The sequence below is a fragment of the Rhinoraja longicauda genome, chromosome 5 (genome assembly GCF_053455715.1).
Source record: "Rhinoraja longicauda isolate Sanriku21f chromosome 5, sRhiLon1.1, whole genome shotgun sequence".
NCBI lineage: Eukaryota > Metazoa > Chordata > Chondrichthyes > Rajiformes > Arhynchobatidae > Rhinoraja > Rhinoraja longicauda.
In genome coordinates, this window is record NC_135957.1 from 64,585,212 (window position 1) to 64,610,261 (window position 25,050).

The following is a 25,050-nucleotide window of genomic DNA, read 5'->3' on the forward strand; positions in this document are numbered from 1 at the left end:
AAGTGAGTGCAGGTAAATGAAAAGTTACCTTTTTTCTTGTCATAGTTAAACTTTGTGCTGTTTGGGATATTTACTCTAGTTTTCTGGAATCTTCACCTGTGATTAAAAACAATCAAGGGAAAATATGGCCTACGTAATAAACATTTGTTTCAAAGACTCTGGCTGTTCAAAAACAGCACCTACATGTTTTGTGAGATAAATCTAAGCATAACTCTCCAAATTTCATCCCCTGCCCATAGCTTCAACGGTGCACTTGTTAAGGGCCTGTCACACTTAGGCGATTTTTTAGGCGGCTACAGGCAACTAGGCTGTCGCCACACGGTCGCCGGGGTGTCGCCTGTATAGCCGTGAGAAGTCACCAAAGAGTCGTAGCGTTTTTCTGGTCGCCGCTGGATTTTGAGTTGTTTAAAAATTTTCGCCGACTGTGAGTTTGATGCCAATGATCGTAGCTCGACGTCTCCTGACGCAGGTGCTGTCATAGGTTGTCACCAGGTTGTCACCAGGTGACGTAGGTTGTCGCCGGTGCTGACTTTGATGAATTCTATTGGCGACTACCTACGTCAACCTACAGGTACTGGCGACAGGTACCGGCGTCAAGACCGGAGGCCAAAATGACGTGAATTGTCTTCAGTTGTCTTCAGTTGTAGCCGACAGGGTCGTAGCTTATCGTAACTTGTCGCGGGTAGATGTAGGTTGACTTCAGTTGTCGTAGGTTGTCATAGGCTTGATTGTAGGTGGACGTCCTAAGTCAAGACGATTGGGTCGCCGGTTGTCGGTAGCTTGCCGTAGCTTGACGACGATTACATGGTAGGTTGTTGTAGCTTGTCGTAGACATTGTCGTGGGGGGTCCAGTCGCCGTTTTTTCAGTGACCTACTACGACTATGACAGTCGCCGGCAGTTGCCTAAAAAATCGCCAAAGTGGGACAGACCCTTTACAGTGACCAGATTGAAACTATGTCTTCCCATGGCAATACATGGGCGGCACGGTAGCGCAGCGGTAGAGTTGCTGCTTTACAGCGAATGCAGCGCCGGAGACTCAGGTTCGATCCTGACTACGGGTGCTGCACTGTAAGGAGTTTGTACGTTCTCCCCGTGACCTGCGTGGGTTTTCTCCGAGATCTTCGGTTTCCTCCCACACTCCAAAGACATACAGGTATGTAGGTTAATTGTGGGCAAATGTAAAAATTGTCCCTAGTGGGTGTAGGATAGTGTTAATATACGGGGATCGCTGGGCGGCACGGACTTGGAGGGCCGAAAGGGCCTGTTTCCGGCTGTATGTATATGATATGATATGATACAATGTTTCTTCCAGCTTTTCTACAATATGCTTGGATTTCCCTTATTCTTTTGTGTATTGTAGTTGTATATTCTTAGGAGCACAGCTGGATACAGGTCTATTCATTCTGGTTATCCTTGTATCATGAAAAGATTACTGAGTATGATTTCAGTTTAGAGATACAGTGTGGAAACAGGCCCTTTGGCCCATCAAGTCCGCGCCGACCAGCGATCACCCCGTACACTCGCACTATCCTATACAAACTTGGGACGATTTACAATTCACAGAAGCCAATTAACCAAGGGGGTATGGGGAGAAGGCAGGAACGGGGTACTGATTGAGAATGATCAGCCATGATCACATTGAATGGCGGTGCTGGCTCGAAGGCTCCTCCTGCACCTATTGTCTATTGTTTATTGTCTAACCTACAAACCTGTACGTCTTTGGAGTGTGGGAGGAAACCGGAGCACCCAGAGAAAACCCGCGCAGTCACAGGATGAACGTACAAGTACCATACAAACAGCAGCCGTAGTCAGGATGGAATCTGGGTCTCTGGCGCTGTAAGTCAGCAACTCTACCGCTGCGCCACTGTGCCGCTCCTCAGCGCTATACATTTGAAAATTGGTTATTTCCATTGTAGGAATTACTTTGACAATTTCTCTGTTAAAATTGGCACTGTGGAAGTTCTACAGGTTTTTTTGCTGGTTGTGATTTGCACTCGTGTTGTTGAAATGAGTTTGGTGTCAGATATGCCTGGAAAGCTGGCATGTACTATGAAGTACTCCTTTGGAATGTGGCTTGGTACAGAGGTCATGTTATTGTGAGGCATGTCGGTCCAATAGGCTGGACAAAATGGCCTCTTTCACGTGTATACTTTTTTTATGATTCCATGATTGATGCACGGACGGAACAACCGTGATTTAATCATACAGCATCCTCAGCAGAACCTAGCCTGGTACAGGAGACTCCACCAACGTAGGCTTCCTTACTTATCTTCCCTCTCTTCCCTGCAATCCTCTGCCCAACCCATCTGGCCTCGGTTCCAAACTGTGGCACAGAGCCAATGGAAGGAACGTATGGGAAATCCAGAGACTTATGAGACATCAGCCTCAAACCTGGCAGTGGTGGCCCCAGGATTAAAAGCAACTCTGTGCCTGCCATGCAATCTTCCGTCAGCTTGTGCAGCCCCCCCATCCTCTAGCTCATTTTCTAGCCCCTTTTATTTCCCAGCAGCCGCATCAGCCAACCTCCCACGGAAATACCCTGAATAATACTGCAACTTGTTAACCACTGTTAGAATTTACTGGATCTGTGTTCCGGCCTGCTGTGTGAAACAAAATAACTGGGGATGGGGTCTGGCACAACTTTATTGGTGCCAGGCCAATATCAGTACATTTTAAAACATATATTTTACAGGATACCGATAATTCTGGTTCAAAAAATCTACCTGCTGAATGCTTATGCACATTCCATGGATAAAAGATGTGCATAATCACAGTGTACAACATATTCTGTTCTTATGTTGTACCAATAATTAGGTAAGTCAATTATGCGACTCATGCTTATGTCCATTGCTAAAGCCAAACATTGATTGCATGCTTGAATGCTGATGGAACAATTTGCGACACAGAACGCTACATTAAATTTTAAAAACGGACTAATTTTAATAAAATGTGTAGAAAAGAAAGTGTATATTCTCCTTCATCGTGTACGTTTGTTGAATTATACCCTGGTAATGCAAAGGAGAAATTTTTGGATGATTTAAATTATTTCCGGATACATACTATAAGTTGACCCAAAGTGGCACTGGTGCCAAAGGGCTCAGGGTAGCTAGGAGATGCAAAAACCCCTTGAGACTCTCTGGGAAATGAGGGTCAGTCACACCCCAAACGGTTTCACTGTAGAATAGATGTCAGCCTCACAACTGAATTAGAAAATACTTAATTATAACACATTGATAGACCCTTTGCTCAGAGTTAATATTTCTGTCAAAATATAATGCAATCCGAGGCCACACTTTCTGCACATGATATTAGTGCGTCGGGAAATGCAGTAACGGAAAATAACAAATATTGATGGAATTAAAGCATTTACTTCTTGGCATGCGGAAGAGAGTGGAAGCATCTGAACTGCTGAGAATGAGGCACACACTATTTTTCCACAATATATCTGGCTAAGATAACAGTAAACCAATTTCATTTAGCATGGCTGATGATTTTTATGGTACTTTGAGACTCGTGAATTTATGCCAGCTGAGCACTCCTCCGTTTCTTTGCTCTCTTGTTCCACGCTGAGCTGGAGTGACCCTCTCAATGCTTCCCTGTGGGCTGAGATGTGATCTGCATAGAGAATCAAGCGGGTGTCAGTCATGTATGAATAGACTGTTACTGGGAAAGATTACGAGGAAGGACTTCATGTTGAGAGGTACCGTGTCCACCCTTTGAGGAGGAGACAGAGTCTGGGGCATAATTACTGGAAATATATGCACGACAGGTGATCAGCCTCCTCAACCCTCGCATGAGGTTTAATATTAGTATAAAAAGATGTTTAAGAACACAATGCCTTCATTTGTTTTTATGATATCACGTCCGGTACTTGTTATGCTTTAGCTAATGAAGGAAGCAATCAGTTACTGCACTGAAAGGCAATAGCAATTTAAATACACAGAAGTCATATGTAACAATAGTGGACGGCCTTGCGGTGAATTTTGGTTTATTCTGCGCAACATGTCACCCCCCCTGCTTTATTGCCTCAGACCCGGGGTTAAGCTCTGAAGCACATCTGTCATTATATTTCATCCTAATTACTCACCCCAGCCATGAAATGGGCATTGTCATCTGGGAAAAGGCTTTTTTTTCCAGACACACATTATCAGATTTGCAAACTGAGTACAGCCCAACAACGTTGTGATGGCTGGTGCAGTGACATTGTCATATTGCAATGCCATCTGCTGCAGACATTTTGTTTTGTATTTTCGTTTATTCAAAATGTTAATTAAATTTAAATTAAACGTACAAACTGCATTGCATTGGTTCCTGCAATATGATGGTATTTAACATGAATTTTCAGAGTAGATTATTGGAGAAGTTGCATACAGCTAATTGATGCAACATTGATTTCCATTTATCAATATTTTTAGTAGTTTTACATATAAGTTTGGGAAGTGATATTCGTCTTCTACTAACAGCCAATACAACCCTTTTTAAAGAAGATCATAACTGATAAACATGAGCATTTTTTTGTATGCTGCATTGCACCAATCATTGCACAAAAGTTATGAAAAATAATGATCTATTTAATGTTTTGCAGTTGTTAAATTGCACCAAGTTTTAAAATTGCACCATTGCAATAAAAGTGGTCATTTGTATTTACACCTTGTAGTCTAATGCGAAGAAATGATGGGCTTGGCCCAAATCTATGGCGATTGATGTGTGGTGTTGACTTGGCATTTGAAATTGTTTGGAGTCATCTATTGTTTACCTGTAATCACATTAATGTTTATTTCTAATTAAAATTGCAACCGTGCACGAGCCTGTGGTGTTAATCTTAAATCACAAATCATCAAATGTATAAGATAAGACAATGAGAGTGAAATTATTTTGATCTCATAAAATCAGAATGTAATTCCTTTCCTTTTTCTGACATTTTTGTTTTTGACAATACACATTCCTGGGGTAGTTGAAGTGGTTTTGGTTCAAAACATGTATTGGGTACGTGCCTGCTGATGCAGAAATGTTAAGGGTAAGACCATCTTCTGTGATGGAGAGTGGAGAGTGAAATTAGACTTAGCAACACCGCACTGTGTGGCTGGTTAATGATCACAGAAAATGAAAAAAAAAGTGAATATTAACAATTTGGATGAGTGAAATTAACGGTGGTAGCCTCGCCAACAGTCTGTCTTTTCGTCTTTTTTGTTATTTTTAGTGTGTTTTAAAAGTATGTGTTCATGTTCTCTGGTTTGTTTTATCTGGTGGGGTGGGGGTTGGGGGAGGGTGTCGGGGGAAACATTTTTCAATGTCTTACCTTGCCGGAGATGCGATTGTTTTCCGGATCGTATCTCTGGTCGCTCTGTGGCCTAACATCATGGAGCTGGCGGCCTTGCTCGAGACTGACTTTGAGCTCCACCGCGGGGCTGTGGACTTACCATCGGAGCTTACGATCCCTTGCCTGGGATCGATGCTCCAACTGCGGCCTGCGGATTTCAACATCGAGGAGCTTGCAGTCTCGGGTAGAGACTGATGTCGGGAAACTCCAAGCCACACGAGGTTCGACTAGCCCCGACCCGGGGCCCGATCACCCGGCGCGGGGAAGCTGAGATCCCCCCATGCGGGAGCTTGATCGCCCCGATGCGAAGGGTTCGACCGTCTGTTGCGGGAGCCAAAATTGCCCCGACAACTGGAAAGTTTAAGTGCCCCGACCGCGGGAGAACAAAGAAGGGAAGCAGATTTAACTTTTTTTGCCTTCCATCATAGTGGGAGTGTGGGAGAGTCACTCTGGTGGATGTTCATGTTAAAATTAATTTGGGTATCTTGTTGCTCTTTATTGGTATGACTGTATGGCAAATCAAATTCCTCGTATGTTGCAAAACATACTTGGCTAATAAAGTACTATTATGATTATGGTTATGATTATGAGAATGCAAGTAGCATGATTAGTAGGTTTGCAGATGAGATCAAAATTGGTGGCATGATCGACAGTGAAGAAGCTTGTCGAAGCTTACAACAGAAATTGGAACCACTGGGCAAGTGGACCACGGCGTGACACATGGAATTTTGCTCAGGCAAGTGTGAAGTGATCCATTTTGGGAAGTTAAACCAGAGCAAGGCACACTTTGAGAATGACAAGGCCCTGAGTTGAAGAGACAGAATCATGGGTGCAGGTACACAGTTTTCTGAAAGTGGCGATGAAGGTAGGTAAGGTACAGAAGAAGGGGCATTTTTGCCTTCATCTGTTGGGGCAATCCTGAGTGCAAGAATTGATTTAGATTTATATTTAGATTTAGATTTAGAGATACAGCGCGGAAACAGGCCCTTCGGCCCACCGGGTCCGCGCCGCCCAGCGATCCCCGCACATTAACACTATCCTACACACACTAGGAACAATTTTTTTTACATTTGCCCAGCCAATTAACCTACATACCTGTACGTCTTTGGAGTGTGGGAGGAAACCGTTGATCTCGGAGAAAATCCACGCAGGTCACGGGGAGAACGTACAAACTCCGTACAGACGGCGCCCGTGGTTAGGATCAAACCTGAGTCTCCGGCGCTGCAATCGCTGTAAGGCAGCAACTCTACCGCTGCGCCACCGTGCCGCCGTATTGGGACAAAAAAACTGTGTTGGAGGAACTGGAGGGATGTCTGGGGTTATGGTGAGTAGATAGTAGAATGGGAATAAGAAGGAAAGATAGACGAGCCATGATTGAATGGCGGAGATGACTTGATGGGCCGAATGGCCTAATTCTGCTCCTATCACTTATGAACTTAAGAACTCAGCGGGTCAGGCAGCATTTGCGGAGGAAATAGACAGACAATGTTTCGGGTCAGCGCCCTTTTACAGACACAAGAATTGGGACATCATGTTACAGCTGAACTAGACACTGGTGAGACTGGACTTGGAACATTGTGTACCGTTCTGGGAAGGATATGAGAAAATTAGAGGGGGTGTAGAAAGGATTCACAAAGATGTTGCAAGACCAAAGGGTTTAAGTTACAAGGAGAATCTGGATGGGCTGGGACTGTTTTCCCCAGAGCAAAGGAGATTGAGGGATGATCTGATAGAGGTTTATAAAATCATGAGGAGCATGATGCCACAGTGTTTTTCCCATGGTAGTGTAGTCTAAAACTACAGGGTGTAGGCAAGGTGAGAGAGGAAAATTTAACTGAGATCTGAGAGGAAAGGTTTTCAGACAGAGTGTAGTAGGTATATAGCAGAGTTAATGTAGAGGTGGGTACAATTACAATGTGTAAAAAAAACATTTGGAATGGTACATGGATAAGAATAGTTTAGTTTATGTGCCATTCGGGCAAATGGGGATAGCTCCGTAAAAAACCTTGGTTAGAATGGACAAGTAAGGCCAAAGGGCCTGTTTCCATGCTATATAACTGTGACTCTATAACCCTGTGACTCTATAGTCTAGATTTTGTGATGAGGCTATCATTACTCTCAGGTATAGAAACATAGAAAATAGGTGCAGGAGTAGGCCATTCGGCCCTTCGAGCCTGCACCGCCATTCAATATGATCATGGCTGATCATCCAACTCAGTATCCCGTACCTGCCTTCTCTCCATACCCCCTGATCCCTTTAGCCACAAGGGCCACATTCAACTCCCTCTTAAATATAGCCAATGAACTGGCCTCAACTACCTTCTGTGGCAGAGAATTCCACAGATTCACCACTCTCTGTGTGAAAAAAAAAATTCTCATCTCGGTCCTAAAAGACTTCCCCCTTATCCTTAAACTGTGACCCCAGGTATAATTTATCTGAATGGCATTTTCTACACAGAGTGTAAACATGAAAATTAAACATGGAAATCTGGAAGTTGCTGTCTGAGTTCACCAGCATCTTCACAGTCAATGCTAAACCAATGTTTCATCATGTGACTTGTTATTGGAGACTGTCCAATGTATCAAGTTACAGTTCTGACCAACCAGCTAATGCACTAAATGTAGCATGAAAATGATGTTCAGGAAAGAGTGAATTTTTAATCTGCAGTGACTGAAAACAGTTTAACTTTATGTGTGGAGAGTCATTCATAATTTAATTATTGTTGGAGATACTTAAAATTACTTCAAACTCCCACTCTCTTAAACCCATTCTTTGGTCCTTCTATTTTGCACTCAACATGATTAAAGCCTTTAGAGTTATCGAGTCATAGAGTGATAAAATGTGAAAACAAGCCTTTTGCCCAACCTCCCGCAACGGCCAACATGTCCCAGCTACACTAGTCCCACCTGCCTGCGCTTGGTCCATATCCCTCCAAACTTGTCCTATCTATGTACCTGTCTAACTGTTTCTTAAACGTTGGGATAGTCCCAGCCTCAGCTACCTCCTCTGGCAGCTTGTTCCATACACCCACCACCCTTTGTGTGAAAAAGTTACCCCTCAGGTGCCTATTAAATCTTTTCCCCTTCACCTTGAACTTATGTCCTCTGGTCCTCGATTCCTCTACTCTGGGCAAGAGATTCTGTGCTTCTACCCGATCTATTCCTCTCGGTATTTTGTACACCTCTATAAGAACCCCCCTCATCCTCCTGTGCTCCAAGGAATAGAAACCAAGCCTACTCAACCTCTCCCTATAACTTGGACCCTCTGGTCCTGGCAACATCATCGTAAAATCTTCTCTGAACCATTTCAAGCCTGACAATATCTTTCCTATAACATGGTGTCCAGAACTGAACATAATCTGCCTAGAAAACTAATTTTTTGGCATTTTTGGAGCAATAACTAGGTGTGGGGGTGGTAATCAGAAAGGAAAATCGTGAAATTTGGATATGCTTGCTTTGGGCGGCACGGTGGCGCAGCGATATAGTTGCTGCCTTACAGCGCCAGAGACCCAGGTTTGATCCTGACTTGCAGGTGCTTGTCTGTACAGTTTGCGCGAATTTTCTCCGGGATCTTCAGTTTCCTCCCACACTCCAAAGACGCACAGGTTTGTAGGTAAATTGTCTTGATATAAATGTAAAAATTGTCCCAAGTGTGTGTAGGATAGTGTTAATGTGCGGGGATCGCTGGTCGACACAGACTTAGTGGGCCGAAGGGCCTGTTTCCGCGCTGTATCTCTAAACTAAACTTAAACTAAAATCATTAGTGCATTTTGGTTATCTTTTAAGAACATTAAAAGCCAACCTGCACATTTCACAGGTAGCATCTGCTTTGGCATCTGCGCACTAACCCGGCGAAATGGCTGCCTTGAAGATGAGGGAAAGTGGGGTCAGAAGGGGGTTAAGTGTGGCAACCACAGGATCCTCAGATCAAGAGTTCTGTGAACTCCACTTACCAGTTCACAGGAACCTTGATCTTTACAAGAGCCTGTTGGTACTGACTTTTTTTCTGATAAAAATTTAATGGGAAGGTTTTTTGAAGATAAAAACAATATCCCGAGGTTGGGGTAAGTAACCCTTCAGATCTTAGCCATAGTTCACTACTTCCAGCATGATGTACCCATTTTAAATGCTAATTATGAAAACATAGATTATGACCTTTCAATATAATTTCTGACATAAAATGCTTAATATAAGACATCATTGGTGCAAGTAACACAGTAGACAAGTGTAACCTATGTAATGGACACCACCTATGTAATAACAGAATGGCTGCTCCACAGTTTGTGCTACTGCCATGTTTCTCTGTGATACCTGGTGTGGTGACAAAGGTGTAAGGAATGGTATTGGTATTGGTTTTATTATTATCATGCGTACTGAAATACAATGAGAAACTTTGTGTGCTATCCAGTCAAATCGTGCAATAAAGTCATACATGTACCAAAGGGTATGCAAAGAGAGGAACATCGGACTGCAGAATGTATGTTACAGTATTAGAATGTGACAGCTTTAGAGAAACTTCAGTTAAAATAAACATAACAACAGGGAAGAAGATGGTACTGAATCTGGTTGCACACACTTTCAAGCTTTTGTACCTTCTCCATAACATGAGAGAGGAGAAGAGTTAATGGCCACGGTGGAGGGAGGGGGGGGGGGGGGGGGGAGGTGGGAGAAAGGCTGATTTGTGGATGGACAGGGCTTTGTTAGTCGGGGCATAGAATATAAAAGCATGGAAGTCATGATTGAACGATAAAACTTCAGTAAAAAGCAAAGTGCTGGAGGAACTCAAACAGGGTCAGGCAACATATATAACAGGTATAACAGGTATAACAGAGCTTTATTTGTCATTCGGTACCGAAGTACCGAACAAAACTACATAGCAGTCATAGAAAAAAAGAACACAAGACACATGACCCCAACACAAACGTCCATCACAGTGACTCCAAACACCACCTCACTGTGATGGAGGCAACAAAACTTCCACTCTCTTCCCCACGCCCACGGACAGACAGCTCGTCCCCGACCGACCCGCACAGTCCCCGCACCGGGCGCTGAAACGTCTCGCGGCCGAGCCGGGCGATGAAAGTCCCGCGACCAAGCCTTGCGCAGCTAAGTCCCGTGGTCGAGCCGCACCGGGCGATGTCAAGTCCCGCAGCCGAGCCGCACCAGCGGTGAAAAGTCCCGCAGCCGAGCCGCACCGGGCGATGTAAAGCCCCGCGGCCGAGCTGCACCGGGCGATGTTAAGCCCCGCAGCCGAGCCGCACCAGCTATGTAAAGCCCCACAGCCGAGCTGCACCGGGTGATGTTAAATCCCGCAGCCGAGTTGCACCAGCGGTGAAAAGTCCCGCAGCCGAGCCGCACCGGGCGATGTAAAGCCCCGCGGCCGAGCTGCACCGGGCGGTGTTAAGCCCCGCAGCCGAGCTGCACCGGGCGATGTTAAGCCCCGCAGCCGAGCTGCACCGGGCACTGTAAAGTCCAGCGGCCAAGCCGCACCGGGATGTAAAGTCCAGCGGCCAAGCCGCACCGGGTGATGTAAAGTCCAGCGGCCGAGCTGCACCAGGCGATGTTAGGCCCCGCAGCCGAGCCGCACCCCACGCCGTGAGGAAGAAAAAAGTTTCCCCCCCCCCACCCCCTCCCCACACCCACACCACCACCCCCCACACATACACAACCAAAAAAAATATATAAAAACCATCCCAACACCGACAAACAACAAAAAAAGGGGAAAAAAAGACGGACAGACTGCTAGTCAGCCGCTGCCGTTAGGCGCCGCCACGTGAGAAGGGTGGAAGGATATGGACAGACATTGATTTAGGTCATACCCTAGTTAGGCCAAACCCAGAGTATCATGTGCATTTCTGCTTGCTACACTTTAGGAAGGATGGTGATTGCACCAGGGTGGTTGCAGAAGAGATTTCCCCGTATGTGGCCAAAGATGGAATGCTTCAGTTATGAGGAAAGACTGTGTAGATTGGGTTCGCTTTCCTTGGAGTCTAAGAGGCTGATGGGGGTACTTGATAGATGTGTGCAATATTCCAAGGGGAATAGATATTGCTGGTTAGAAGTCAAGGTGAGAAACAATTCTCCATCAAAGGGATATCAAAACCAGAGGGCAGAGGTTTAATGTGAAGAGTCAGAGGGAGTCTGAGGAAATTATGTTTCACCCAGTGGGTTGTTGCAATCTGGAACACACTGCTAAGCAGGCAGTGGAGGGAAGTTTTTTTAGAGACACAGCATGGAAACAGGCCCTTCTGCCCACCGAGTCCACGCCGACCAGCGATCCCCGCACACTAACACTATCCTACACACACTAGGGACAATTTACAATTATACCAAGCCAATTAACCTACAGACCTGTACGTCTTTGGAGTGTGGGAGGAAACCGAAGATCTCTGAGGAAACCCACGCAGGTCACGGGGAGAACATACAAACTCTATACAAACAGCACCCATCGTCAGGATCGAACCCGGGTCTCCGGCGCTGTAAGGCAGCTACTCTACCGCTGCGCCACCGTTCCGCCCTATACATTTAAAAGGTATACATTGTACTCTATACATTTAAAACCTTCTGGACATGCTCTTGAATTAGCAAGCCTAAGAAGGCATAAGCAATTGGGATCAGCATAAATAGGCACTTGATGGTGAGCATTCTCATGCAGGGCTGAAGGGCCTGCTTCTGCGCTGCCTGACTCTATGATTCAATTTCTTGCACATGGGATTCAGCGACCACTCTTGAATCTGGGGTTTAAGATCGCTCGGCTCATCCACTGCCTACCTCCCATGGTGACTGCAGGTTAATGATGGCAAAGCAGCTATTCAAAAATAGCATGGACATTGTTTGGGCAGCTACGAGCCGGTGTCATTCATGTGCTGTGAAGCAAAAATATAATTTTATTGCATTACTGGAATTTCCTTGAGAGTCTCTACTGTTATACTGGCTGGGACGTTAGTGAAAAGATTTCTTCAAGCAAGGTTCCAGTGCCAAAATCGGACAGGGTCTGAGTGGATTCCATCTGGTCTTGTTTGCTTATGACTTGCAAAATTCAATTGTTATCTTGGACTTATTCAAGTGGGCAGTAGTATATATATATTTTTTATCGGTTATTGGATAATAATGGCACTATGCCTGACACTGCAAGGGACAGACAAGCAATGTTATCGCATCATATTTTTATGTAAATATATTCTGGAGCCCAGGGATAACAGAAAGGAAATATTGATAGTAATTACTCGGCAAAAGTGAAAACCCAATTGCTTTCATAGACTAGAACTAATTTATCTATAATAACACCATATGGCTCACTCCAGCTCCTTTTTATTTCTGTCCTTAACACTGAATCTTCACATAATTCGCCAGTGGTCATGCAAACCTAAGGACAGATTATGACGCAGAGTTTAGTGTGTGTAAAATGCATTTATAATATATGAACCCTATCTATAATGACCATTTAAAAGGAATCTGCACAATCTGGACACGTAATCTTTCATTATAGATTGTGAGGTTATTTATTAATTTATTCTGGGACATAAGTAACAGCGAATAAAAAACAACTTTGCATCTTAGAAGGATGTGGGTTGAAGTCAATGGAACCGAATATCAAGTGGCGATCAGTACTTTCACAACCAGATAACACGTAACCAAAGACAAGCTTCTCTCCTGAGAGACTAAAAACAATTCATTTCATAATGGAAAAATAGAATAAACGGGTTTTTAAGTGTAGGAAGGAACTGCAGATGCTGGTTTACATTGAAGAGGGACACAAAATGCTGGACTAACACAGCGGATCAGGCAGCATCTCTGGAGAAAAGGTATAGGTGGTATTTCGGCTCTGAAGAAGGGTGTTGACCTGAAGCATCACCTTTTGCTTTTCTCCAGAGAGGTTGCCAGAAATGTTTTTAAGTTAGTTGCTGTCTCAGTAAATTATTAATAATTCTACTGTGCTTTATACTCTTGATTTTGTTTTCCAATGTGGATTTTTTTCCATTCAGCAGAATATTATGGTACGAAACACCTAACAGCTCTTTGATTCAAGGATGAGAGATATCTTTTCAAATTATATTAATGCATCTTTTAAAATGAACTCCTATCAGCCTCATATATTGTCTTTCCTAGATACAGTTTCAATTGCATTTGCCACTTTTGATCATAATGCTTTAAATTATCTTTCTCTTCCTCAGACGATAAGAAATATTTAAATCTCTATTGTAAAACGCTACAAGGCACCAAGTCCAATATAAAAATAACTGAGTGATCAGAGCTCCAGTTCCAATTTTAAGTGATAGAAACTCTTGGGCTTTCCTCTAAAGAAAGTGAGTTTGTCATTCATTGTTTGATTCACATGGGATGGGTTATTTTTGCAGCATTCAAATATTTAAACTTACCTTTGGGAGAAACAATAGAGATATTTCCTAACTCGAAGTGCACTTTGGTCAGAAAATCCTGCTCCTCATCAAAGAGCAAAAGAGTGAAAGAGAGCAGATTGAAAAGACAATAACCTGATCTTTAATTAAATGTGTGAGGAAGAATGGTGGCCTTGTCATGAGGGCAAATGTATCATATTCGATAAGAGCATTACAGTGCAGTGGCTATAGTTAGCATCAAATGGAAAGGTGCAAACTATTGTTGCCAAGAAATTCAATGGCCAGATGTTATCCCTTTGAGTTACATGATTACAATTGTACTTTATGTACTGCCCAACATCAGTCTGGCTACCTCCATCTCCAACAATAGAAATTGCGGAGGTGGAGAGGCTATTCAGGAGACAGAAAGGCCGAATATCTCCAGGACCAGACAATGTTTCCCCCTCTACCCTCAAGCTCTGTGCTGAACAACTGGCACCGGTCTAGACAGACATTTTCAACCAGTTCCTGCAAACTTGCACTGTCCCTGCCTGCTTCAAGGTCTCCACTATTGTCCCTGTACCCAAAAAGACAAGGATCACTGGTCTTAATGACTACAGGCCTGTCGCACTTACCTCTGTAGTCATGAAGACCTTTGAAAGACTTGTGCTGGCTTAGCTGAAAAACATCACAAACCCCCTGCTGGACCCCCTGCAGTTTGCATATAGGGCCAATAGATTGGTGGATGACGCAGTCAACCTAGGCCTGCATTTCATCCTCCAGCACCTAGACCACAAGGGGACCTATGCCAGGATTCTGTTTGTGGATTTTAGCTTTGCTTTTAACACCATTGTGCCAGAGCTACTACACTACAAACTCTCCCAGCTGACTGTGCCTGAACCCCTCTGTCAGTGGATCATCAACTTCCTGATGGACAGGAAGCAGCATGTGAGGTTGGGAAAGCACATCTGGGACCCGCAGACCCTCAGCATAAGAGCACCGCAAGGCTGCGTACTCTCCCCTCTTCTTTACTCTCTCTACACCAACGACTGCACCTCCACAGACTCCTCTGTCAAGCTCCTCAGGTTTGCGGATGACACTACCCTGATTGGACTGATCCAGGATGGGGAGGAATCTGCCTACAGATGGGAAGTGACACAGCTGGCGTCCTGGTGCCATCGCAACAACCTGGAGCTCAATGCTCTCAAGACAGTGGAACTATTTGTAGACCTTCAAAGATATCCCCCTCCCCCCACTCACCATCAACAACACCATAGTCACATCTGTGGAGTCATTTAAGTTCCTTGGAACCATCATCTCCCGGGACCTTAAATGGGGGCCCACCATCGACTCCACAGTCAAAAAGGCCCAACAGAGGATATACTTCCTGCGGCAACTGAAGAAACACAATCTGCCACAGGCAATGATGGTCCAATTCTATACTGCTATCATTGAGTCCGTCCTCACCTTCTCCATCATGGTCTGGTTTGGCTCAGCCACCAAGCACGACATCCAGAGGCTGCAACGGATCGTTCGCACAGCTGAGAAGGTTGTTGGCTGCAACCTTCCCCCCATTGACGAACTGTACACTGCAAGGGCCAGGAAGCCAGCGGGCAAGATCATCTCTGACCCCTCTCACCCTGGCCACAAACTCTTCGCAGCACTTCCCTCTGGAAGGCGACTCCGGACTGTCAAAGCAGCCACAGCCAGACATAAAAACAGCTTTTTTCCACAAGTGATAGTTCTACTCAATAACCAAAGTCTGTAGTCTCTTTTTTGCTCTGGTTTATTTTCACCCAAATGTTTAGACCGTAATGGTGTATCCTTATTGTTTTGATGTGTTTATGCTTTATTCTTAATTGTTAACTGTATGTTTGTGTTGTCATTTGTGAGCGGAGCACCAAGGCACATTCCTTGTATATGCATACTTGGCCAATATACTTATTCATTCATTCATACCAAGCCAATTAACCTACAAACCTGTATATCTTTGGAGTATGGGTGGAAACCAATGATCTTGGAGAAAACCCACACAGGTCACTGGGAGAATGTACAAACTTCTTGCAGGCAGCACCTGTAATCAGGATCGAACTGGAGTCTCTGGCACTGCAAGGCAGTAGCTCTACCACTACGCTATCGTGCTGCCTCAGAGCCACATGCCACTTTCTGAGGGCAACATAATGCAGAATAAATAGATAACAATCATATATTTCTCTACTCTCTGGAACTGCAACTTACCTTGCAGAGAATCATAGGCTCTGCCCTCTCCCTTTCACCAACCAGTTGAGCAAACAACTGATCCAATCTGAAGCAGGATTCTTAGCTCCCTTGCAAAATGATGTTTGAAGACAATTCATTTAGTTTGAGCTTAATCGCCTGCCCTGTAATTTCTCATAGAGCTCAGTGGGCTGTGGCCTCAACATGCCAGTGACTGAGGAGACAGGTTATTATTCTGAGTTCTTCCTGTCCTTGTATATTAAAGCATTAATGAATCAGAATAATAGTCACTGTGACATGAACTGCCTCACGTTACAGAAAAAGTTTAGCTTCAGGCAAGGTTGATGTTATCATTACTTTTGTTACTGTTATTAATGTTATTAACTGCATGTATTTTTGGTTATTTTTTGTTAATTAACAGAGTAAAACTATGTTCCCATTTCCATGGATTTTTTCCAATGTTTGAAGCACCAGCTTTAAATCAGAGCAGGGAGGATCATATGCAAGTGAGGGATCATACATCCGTTCTGAGTCCATTTTTGCCAATAGGTGACTTCGTGGGTGAATACCTTTCATCAAGCAATATAATATATCTATAATATGACATACTTTTGGCTTTTTTAAGCTCTGATTTCTGACTTAAACTGGCAGGATTTGTTTCTTTGCTTTGGAACACATTCCTTGAAGCCTATCCACTAGGCCGCACCAGAGAGCCAATATTAAAACATCTTCTGTTATTGCCTTTCAGAAGAAGAAAGAAGCAGTAGGGGTGATAAAAAGTATCTAAATACTGGGTCAAAATATGGCGTGTGTGGTAAATCATTTACCAGTTTGAAATATGTTGCTGTAGCACCTACCCTCAAAGGTACTTAGGTTATCTTTGGCAGCTCTGTAAACGGCACCGGGGGAAGCTGGAAAAACTGTGCTGCAACTCTCCATCTGTTTAATCATACAGGGATAAGCTGGTGGTGTTAAGGTAATTACTAAATATGACATCTACTTATATGTAGCTGGGGCATTGTGCAGCAGGGAGCCCAAGTCTCGGCGAAATTGCAGAATTGTTCTTGAGTGAAATATATGTATAACTCGCAGGAAAGGACTTGTTGGCATTTAGAAAGAATGTGTTGGCCTGCCAGGTCTCGTTGTTTGAATTTAATCAGGAGACCGGTATTCTGGATGCAAGGAACTCTCATTTTCACAGCAGCACAGCATGCTGCTGGAGTGCCCCACATACAGTGCATGCTTGCATGATATGAGCAGTACATATATCTCAAGTGGCACATACACTATAATGTTTCAGAGTGTCTTAATAAAATATGGTATTGCTATTCCTGGTGGGTTGCATAAAATGCATTTTATTTTTAAATTTCCTCTTGCATGGTGTCTGCTTTTCCTACAAGTATACTATTGTTCTTAAAAATGAGTTCGCTAATACAATATTTGTAACTCAGTGCTTCAGAAGCCACTTTCTTAGTTAGACCATCTCCGACACCTCCCTCCCCTTTCTTGATCTCGCAGTCTCCATCGCAGGACTATTGATTGACGTCTATTACAAACCCACTGACTCCCCCAACCATCTCGACTACACTTCTTCCTACCCTGCTTCCTGCTATGATTCTGTCCCCTACTCCCAATTCCTCCGTCTACGCCACATCTGCACCTAAGATGAGGTGTTCCATACCAGGATATCCGAGATGTCCTCATTCTTTAGGGAATGGGGGTTCCCCTCTCCCATCATAGATGTGGCCCTCACTCGTGTCTCCTCGGTGCCTTGCAGCACCGCGCTTGCACCCCCTCCACTTCCCCTAGTCACAACAGAGACAGAGTTGCTCTGGTCCTTACCTTCCACCCAATCAGCCGTCGCATACACCATATAATCCTCCCAAATTTCCGCCACCTCCAAAGGGATCCCACCATTAGCCAAATTATCCCATCTCCACCACTTTCTGCCTTCCGCAGAGACCATTCCCTCCGCAACTCCCTGATTAACTCATCCCACCCAAACCACCCCCTCCCCAGGTACCTTCCCCTGCAACCGCAGAAGATGCAAGACCTGTCGCTATACCTTCTCCCTCGACTCTGTCCGGGAACCCTGACAGTCCTTTCAGGTTAGGCAGAGGTTCACTTGCACCTCCTCCAACCTCATCTACTGTATCCATTGTTCAAGATGTGGACTCTTATTCATTGGCGAGACCAAACGCAGACTGGGCGATCGTTTCGCGGAACACCTTTACTCAGCCCGCCTGAACCTACCTGATCTCCCGGTTGCTGGATATTTTAATTCTCCTTCCCATTCCTACACAGACCTTTCTGTCCTAGGTCTCCTCCATTGTCAGAATGAGGCTAAATGCAAATTGGAGGAACAGCATCTCATATTTTGCTTGGGCAGCTAACAGCCCAGTGGTATATATATTGATTTCTCTCATTTCAGGTAGCCCCGGCATTCCCTCTCTCTCTATCCCTCCCCCACCCAAGTCACACTAGCCTCTCATTTTCATCCTACAAACCTGTTTCCTTTCTGATCGTTACTTTTTTGCATATCTTTCATTCATTGTTCTTTATCTCTCCACATCACCGATATCTATATCTATCGTTTCCCTTAACTCTAACTAGTCTGAAGAAGGTTCTCGACACAAAATGTCACCCATTCCTTCTCTTCAGAGATGCTGCCTGTCCCGCTGAGTTACTCCAGCTTTATGTGTCTACTTTCTTAGTTTAGTTTATTGTCAGGTGTACCTTGGTACAGTAAAAAGCTTTTGTTGCATGCTATCCAGTCAGCAGAAAGACAATACATAAATACAATCGAGCCATTTACAGTATATAGATACATGATAAGGGAATAACGTTTACCGCAAGGTAAATGCCACCAAAGTTCGATCAAGGATAGTCCAAGGGTCACCAATGAGGTAGATCGTAGTTCAGCCTCATTGGTGACCCTCGGACTATCCTTGATCAGACTTTGCTGACTTTGCTTCAGAAGACATTACCTGTATCAAAGATGAATTCGAAATGCTGGAGTAACTCAGTGGGTCAAGCAGCATCTCTGGGGAAAATGTATAGGTGACGTTTAAGCTCGGAATCCTTCTTCTGACTGAAAGTAGAGGTGGCACCTTCAGTCTGAAGAAGGGTTCTGACCCAAAACGTCACCTATTCTTTTTCTCCAGAGATGCTGCTTGACCGGCTGAGTTACTCCAGCATTTTATGCTTATCTTCGGTATAAACCAGTATTTGCAGTTCTTTCCTGCACATTACCTTTGTCAAATTTGGTTTTACTAAGCCGTTATGAAGGCGACATATGCAAATATAGGTCGGAATTTATAAATGACTAATTCTACATTTATAGCAGCAGGTTAATTGTTAATGTAAAATAACCCTGGTAATGAATATTGTTTTCAACTTTATATTGCATTCAAAGTTTCTGTCTCACTGACCTGGGGATCATTGGAGGCATGGTGGGCAAACAGATGCAACATGGAATTGCATGGATAGTTGAGGGATAGAATGCCTTTTCTCGTGTAAGATTTGCTATGTTCAGAGCAAATGGTGATCCCATTTCATGAATTTCATCAATTCATAGCATAATTTTTATTGTCTATGGAAATAATGAGAAGCTGGATGTGAATAATGCCAAAAAAAGCATAATCTGGCACTCCACTGTGGAATTCTCTGCCACAGAAGGCAGTGGAGGCCAATTCACTGGATATTTTCATGAGAGAGTTTGATTTAGCTCTTCGGGCCAAAGGAATCAAGGGATATGGGGAAAAAGCAGGAACGGGGTACTGATTTTAGATGATCATCCATGATCATATTGAATGGCAGTGTTGCCTTGAAGGGCCAAATGGCCTACTCCTGCACCTAATTTTCTATGTTTCTATGTTTCAAATAAAAGCAGAAAATGCTTGAAATATTTAGCAGATCATGTAACACCTGTGGAGAAAGGAAAATCGTGTGAAAGTCTCAAGTCAATGACCTTTCATCAAACCTGATTAGTCTTTTCTCACTCCATAGGTGCTCACTGACTGGGTTTACAACTGTATCTCAACATGGGTTGTTCATTTCATTGAACATTTCAGGAAGATGCCAACCTAGAATTTGCGCAAAAATGATGCATTTAGCCGTTCAAAATTAATAATCAATTTTGGAATTTAAGTGTATGTCACCTTCATCAAAGAAATACCAGATGTTCTTGTCCAAAGACGTGCAGGTTTCCAGGTTAATTGGCTTTTCCAAATTGGTCCTAGTGTGTAGGATAGAACTAGTGTACGGGTAATCGCTTGTCGGTGTGGACTCGGTAGGCCGACGGACCTGTTTCTACGTTGCATCTCTAAATTAAACTGAAAACTAAACTATCCATGTGCTGGTAAATTCTGTCTGGAAGAATTCCCTCCAACAACCTTCCCACCAATGATGTCAGGCTCACTGGCATGTAGTTCCCTGACTTGTTCTTGCTACCCTTTTTGAACGATGACACAACTCTCGGCACCCTCCAGTTCTCTCAGACTACATCTGTGGCTAAAGATAATGCAAATATCTCTGCAAGGCTTTTGTGATTTGATCCGGAGCTTCCCACAAGGTTTGATGGTACATGAAGTTTCAACAAAACAATAGAATGGATGTTGCCGAGTATGCAGGCCGAGGAAGAAATAATCTGCTGCCCTTTAAAAGGAAAATCACGAGTCAAGAGTCAAGAGTCAAGAGTGTTTTATTGTCATATGTCCCAAATAGAACAATTAAATTCTTACTTGCAGCAGCACAACAGAATATGTAAACATAGTACACTGTAAACAATGTAATAAGCAAGAAAAAAGTTCAGTCTGTGTATATATACACATACTCACATATACATACATCAGTCTGAAGAAGGGTCTCAACCCGAAACATCACCCATTCCTTCTCTCCAGAGATGCTGCCTGTCCCGCTGAGTTGCTCCAGCATTTTGTGTCAACCTCTGATTTATATGTATAATAGACACCAAATATATAGACACAAAATGCTGAAATAACTCAGCGGGACAGGCAACATCTCTGGATAGAAGGAATGGGTGTCCCGACCTGAAACATCACCTATTCTTTCTATCCAGAGATGCTGCCTGTCCCGCTGAGTTAGTCCAGCATTTTGTGTCTACGGTGTAAACCAGCATCTGCAGTCCGTCCGTCCGTCCGTCCATCCGTCCATCCGTCCACCCACCCATCCAGACAGGGAGACGTATCTGTATTAAATAATCTACATTATCTCTTTATTAATCTAAATTAAATAAATAAATAAAATAACTGATATTCAGATTTTAAAACATAATCTAGGATAGTGTGGAGCCTTGTATTTTACGGCGATGTTGCTTACTTTCCTAGAATCGTATATGGTGCCTGACATTATATAAAACACACCTTAACCTTCAGTGAAACTTGCAAAATGTTATTATGCTGAGGAAGACTTCATTACTTTGCCAATGTATTTGTGACAGGGGCAAGTAATAAGCGAAGCAGCTGATGGCATAATGGCTAGTGATAACTAGGAAAATATTATGATATTTGAACACAAAAGAACAATGATATTTTCCCTTGGTTTCCACAATATTACCAATGTTCGAGGGAAAAACTGATTCACTTCATTGTTATCAGCAGAAGGTTTAAATGCATTTAGATGTATAACGTTAGCAAGTGTATCAGCAATTACATGAGCAGCAATAAACATTTATAGTTCACAGGTCTTGCAACCAAGACTGCATGAGGCTTTACATAGAATGAGAAAAGATAACAACATATCTCCAATTAACTTGGGAAGGTACATTTTTAAATTGTGTAATGGACAATGGTACATTAATCCATAAAATGTAAACCCAATCAGATGAGGGTCTCGGAAGAGATCAACAATTTGTAAAATCTACTTCACTTTGTATCATAAATTATTTTTTGTCTTTATTCATGGGTGAATACAAATTGGCTCCTATCCCATAAAAAAACACAAGGAACAGGAGCAGCAGTTTGCAATATTGTTCATTCAACTTGCTTCACCATTCAATAAGATTATGGATTACCTTGGGGTGCAACCTGTTTCTGCTTGTAATGGGTGCCGTGCCGTTTATGATCAGCTTCAGATCTTCTTAAAATATAGGCAATGGTGAAGTCTCTGCTTTATTGCTACTTTTATTCAAGAGTGTCTGAAAGAAAGCTTTGTCAAATTTCCAAGCTCTTCTTTGGCTTCTTCTGATGGCTTACACTTAAATGCATCTGTGTGCTCCTACATTCTTGAAAATACTATAAAGTCTCACATGAATCACCCATTGATCTACTTGACATTTAACCCATTCTTTCAAATGCACACACACACACATATATATACATATAGGTTATAGGTTATTTTTCCACAGTATAGTTATCCCAATTTAACCCTAACATTTGTGGCAAAGTTAGTTTTGAATTAGGATTAAGATAGACACAAAATGCTGGAGTAATTAAGCAGATCAGGCAGCATCTTTTGAGAAAAGGAATAGGTGACGTTTCGGGTCCAGACCCTTCTTCAGACCCGGCTGCTTCTTGAACCAAAACGTCACCCATTCCTTTTCTCCAGAGATGCTTCCTGACCCGCTGAGTTACTCCAGCATTTTGTGTCTATCTTTGGTGTAAATCAGCATCTGCAGTTCCTTCCTAAATGTCTAGTCTTGAATTAGGTGTTTTTAAAAATTTATTAAAAAGATGCACTACACCCATCCAGAAATGTAAAATTGCCGACTTAGAGACTCAGAGATTAATATTCAAGATATCATTTCACTTCAGTTTGAGTCACATGATTCACGAATCATCATATTTTATTGGCATCTTTGGTCTTCAACTAATCTCAATCTCTTCAATATAACATAAACACGACAGTGTAACTGTGCTCCTCATATAAAGTTCTCAATCTCATAGATGCTGACTGACCACAGTGCTTAAATTACAGTGTCGCACCCATGGATTATATACACTTTAATTAATACAGCAGATGTATATCCAGATGTAAGACACTTATGTATTGAAAAATCTTAGCAATTTTTGAGTGAATATATATATATATAGGCAAGGTTAGTCAATTAAATTTTCCTTCAATTATTTGGTTAGGATACTATATTTTAAGTTCATTTATTAATGTCATTGGATTTTATCTTTAAAATACGATATTTTTTATGGAGTTGAACATGGTAGCAAATTGAAATTTTATCTGCTTTTTCTGGAGAATGTCTTTTAGCCTTAGGCAGGCAGGGTCTGATTCAATATCCTGACATCATAAAATACAGCAGTCCAAAAAAATACTCCCCTCTCCACCAATGGAAGTGTAACTCAGCAGATGCTGGTAATCCTTGCTCCCGATGCCACTTGGAGAGGTGTGGGCAGCAATTTAAATCTGATTTGTATGTGGAAAAGCATGTTAAACCCAAGACACACTGCACACAGATGGCTGTGGAGGCCAAATCAATAGATTTCTTTTAAGGCGGAGATTGACAGATTGTTGATTAGTACGGGTGTCAGGGGTTATGGGGAGAAGGCAGGAGAATGGGGTTGAGAGGGAACGATGGATCTGCCATGTTTGAATGGTGTAGACTTGATGGGCCGAATGTCATAATTCTGCTCCTGGAACATGAATTTATGAAGCCGTACAAGCTTGTATGTGCACCCTCAACCAAAGTTTTGGTTGATGGGATTGTGAGTTATTTCACCCCATACCCTTGTGATAGCAGCTTGTCCTCTTTGGATAAAGAGGACAATAGGCCCTGTGATCTACCATGTCTGCGCTGAACATGATGCCAAGTTAAAATAATCTCTGCCAGCAGGTGATCCATTCCCTGCTTATCCATGTGCCTAACTAAAAAATAATAAAGGATAAACATTGTCTAACTTTTGGCCCTCTAGTTTGAATCCATTTGTCAACTGATTTAAGGTTCTTGGGCTCATCCTTGCCTCCAGGTTGCTGGCGAGGAAAACTCTCCCTCTGTTTTGCCTTCCTCTCTGATGATCTGGCCCAACTTCAATGTTCGTTGATCTCCATCTTGCAACAGATGCACAGATGTAGACATGAGCATTTTAGGGAGGGGAATCTTCTCTTCATTTAATAATGTTCTGGCATAGATAAAATTCAATATAAAATTCTTAAAGGATTGGACAGGCTAGATGCAGGAAAAATGTTCCCGATGTTGGGGGAGTCATGTAACCAGGGGTCACAGTTTAAGAATAAGGGGTAGGGCATTTAGGACTGAGGTAAGGAAAACACATTTTCACCCGTAGAGTTGTGAATCTGTGGAATTCTCTGCCACAGAAGGCAGTGGAGGCCAATTCACTGGATGTTTTCAAGAGAGAGTTAGATTTAGCTCTTCAGGCAAAAGGAATCAAGGGATTATAGGGAAAAAGTAGGAACGGGATACTGATTTTAGATGATTACCTGGAGTATTGTGTACAGTTTTGGTCTCCTAATCTGAGGAAAGACATTCTAGCCTTAGAGGGAGTACAGAGAAGGTTCACCAGATTGATCCCTGGGATTGCAGGACTTTCATATGAAGAAAAACTGGATAGACTAGGCTTATACTCGCTGGAATTTAGAAGACTTAGGGGGGATCTTATAGAAACATATAAAATTCTTAAGGGATTGGAGAGGCTAGATGCGGGAAGATTTTTCCCGATGTTGGGGAAGTCCAGAACCAGGGGTCACAGCTTAAGGATAAGGGGGAAGTCTTTTAGGACCGAGATGAGAAAACATTTCTTCACACAGAGAGTGGTGAGTCTGTGGAAATCTCTGCCACAGAAGGTAGTTGAGGCCAGTTCATTGGCTATATTTAAGAGGGAGTTAGATGTGGCCCTTGTGGCTAAAGGGATCAGGGGGTATGGAGAGAAGGCAGGTACAGGTTACTGAGCTGGATGATCAGCCATGATCATGTTGAATGGCGGTGCAGGCTCGAAGGGCCGAATGGCCTACTCCTGCACCTATTTTCTATGTTTCTATGTTTCTATGATCACCATTGATCATATTGAATATCGCTGCTGGCTCGAAGGGCCGAATGGCCTACTCCTGCACCTATTTTGCTATGTTTTTTTCTATGTTTCTATAACTGGTTAAATTTGGTAGACACCTCACGCAACAGCAGCAAAAACAGCTGGGGCGAAACACAAAAACTCTACCAGGTTGTTCTGGTAGTGTGTTTGAAATTATTA

General features: G+C 43.1%; 1 protein-coding gene across 2 annotated transcripts in view; it reads left to right on the plus strand.

Annotated features, from left to right (window-relative positions):
• Positions 1 to 25,050, plus strand: part of LOC144594034 (PC3-like endoprotease variant B) — a 1,240,467-nt gene that overhangs the window by 149,182 nt on the left and 1,066,235 nt on the right. Inside the window, exon 1 of one of the 2 annotated variants that reach the window (XM_078400200.1) lies at positions 16,785 to 16,850. The exons of the other annotated variant lie outside the window; for it this stretch is intronic. The gene's annotated coding sequence lies outside the window, so the exon portion shown is untranslated. Of the gene's footprint in view, positions 1 to 16,784; positions 16,851 to 25,050 lie in introns of those variants that run through there. 2 annotated transcript variants of the gene reach the window in all.